The sequence below is a fragment of the Octopus bimaculoides genome, chromosome 22, assembly GCF_001194135.2.
Source record: "Octopus bimaculoides isolate UCB-OBI-ISO-001 chromosome 22, ASM119413v2, whole genome shotgun sequence".
Classification (NCBI taxonomy): domain Eukaryota; kingdom Metazoa; phylum Mollusca; class Cephalopoda; order Octopoda; family Octopodidae; genus Octopus; species Octopus bimaculoides.
In genome coordinates this window covers 2,432,154-2,434,732 of record NC_069002.1, presented here as the reverse complement: position 1 = coordinate 2,434,732, position 2,579 = coordinate 2,432,154, and the positions used below count along the sequence as shown (strand labels likewise).

The 2,579-nt window shown below is 31.8% G+C and overlaps 1 long non-coding RNA gene across 1 annotated transcript in view; it reads right to left on the bottom strand.

Moving 5' to 3' along the window:
* The window catches only part of LOC128250547 (uncharacterized), a 24,061-nt gene that overhangs the window by 20,858 nt on the left and 624 nt on the right, over window positions 1-2,579 (bottom strand). The gene's annotated exons all lie outside the window — the stretch shown is intronic.

Sequence of the window (2,579 nt, the reverse complement as noted above, 5' to 3'; positions counted from 1 at the left end):
TATATATATATATATATATACGGATAGAAGGATAATAGATAGATAGATAGATAGATAGATAGATAGATAGATAGATAGATAGATAGATAGATAGATAGATAGATAGATCGGCCAGCATGTGTTTCGTGCGTTACACCAATGTCCAAGTAAGTCTACTGTTGCAATTCCTCGACCTGGTAAAGATGGGTTGCGTTCTTGAGCAAAACATTTTACTTCACGTTGCTACAGCCCAGTTAATAAGCAAACATGTGTAATCCTGTAGGGGAATGTAGTCCGCTCCATCATGAAATATACATGCGAGTGGTATGCAGGAAACCGACCCATTGAGCCAAGGCTATGTAAGGGAAGCTTAATCAACTTTTTGGGGTATATGTTTCTACACATATATGCATTCATAAATATGCAATATTGTTAATGCATATTATGTTCTTGATTTAACTCCTAATCTTAGTTTGCAATCTTACACCACCGTAACCTTTAACAACACCAAGACAAATGGCTACCCCGAAGATATTTCAAGCACAGACACAGAATCACGCTATACTGACAGACATATACAAAGATTTATTATAGAGAAAGATTTATGTGCATGCGTATATATATATATATATATATATATATATATATATATATATATATATATATATGCGTGTGTTTGTGCGCGTGTGTGTATTTGTATGTATGTATGTATGTATGTATGTATTTTAAATGTAATCGTGCATTCATGTCCATATGAATCTATATACATATATATGTGTGCTTGTGTCTGTATGTTTCTGCGTGCCTGTGTGTATATGTGTGTGTCTGTAAGTATGTATATAAACGAAATTATTCTATGCCTGCGTATATTTGAGGGACATTTGCGCATATATTATTTGTTTTCATCATATTTTTCAAATCTTTATACTTATAATTTTTCTCTATATATATGACTCTCCTCAGTACGAACATATATAAATGTATACAGTATACATGGTTAAACACATATGTGTATATTCATATATATATATAAATATGCCTGCATGCATGTATGTTAATAGCAAGGGACAAGGATATCGTAGAAAAAGTGTTATAGATACAGAAATATTTAGATATACCAGAATGTCATGTGCAAAAGTAGGCAACGTACATTAACCAGTAATGAAAAAGTATTGATTACTGCAAAATATTTATGCATATCCATACATACAAGTTTATTCTCAGATACATAGCCACGTATATAAATAAAAAATTAAAATTATGCAAAAATCTTTTAACGCATTATGCAAATTGTAAAAGATGGCAGTTTCTCTCATTCTTTCTTCTATTCATTTGTCATCATCATCATCATCATCATCATCATCTTCTTCTTCTCCTTCTTCTTCTTCTTCTTCTTCTTCTTCTTCTTCTTCTTCTTCTGCTACTACTACTACTACTACTACTGCTGCTGCTGCTGCTGCTACTACTACTACTACTACTACTACTACTACTACTACTACTACTACTACTACTACTGCTGCTATTGCTGCTGCTACTACTACTACTACTACTACTACTACTACTACTACTACTACTACTATTACTACTTTTTCGCCGTCATGCCTTCTCTTCAGTGTATTTCGTGTGTACATATAGATTTTCGTATACATATACTCATATTTATACGTATGTATAGAGATTTTTACACGCACACACACACACACACACATACACCCACACACACACACACACACATACATATATATATATATATATATATATATATACACATTTTTATATATGCCTGTATATATAAATGTATGTGTAATATACATACACGTGTATATATATAATTGTATATACATACATATACGCATACATACATGTGTGTATGCGTATACAAATAGATAGATATATACGTACATATACCTACATATCGTCTACAACATTCTATTCACTTCGTTTGGGGCTCTTGGTAGTTTTTATGGTTTTGGTTTTTCTCTGTCTATTAGGAAGCAAATAAACGGTAATGGATTTACCAATAGCAGCATAACCATTCTGGAGAATACCATGAGACTTCTAAGAGTTTTATTCGTAGTCATTGTTATAATTAACGAAAGAACACAAGAAGGGAATAAAAGATAAAAAACAACCTACAGGCTTTCACAAAGTCATACACCAATAAAGGCACGAAACATACGCATTAATGCACACGATATATACGCACACACATATAAATACACCTCCATATATAAGCACACGGATATATATATATATATAAGTAAATATATGCCTATATATATGTGTGTGTGTGTGTGTATACGTTAATTTCTCAACAGTGGTGCTGAGATGCACCGTCGAATATACACATTAAATTAAATGTAAGATACGCAAAGATTCTTCTGTTCCAGCCATTATAAAAACTAAAATGTGCTTAACAGAGAAAGAAATGAGCAGATATGTATGTGACTTTTTTTGTTAATTGTGAGTATATACACACACTTGCATATACATAAATAGGCAACGATGTAGACTTACACACATACATATAGACATCCCTCTCACACACAGATACACACACAAAACTTTGTATATATATATATGTATATATATATATATAT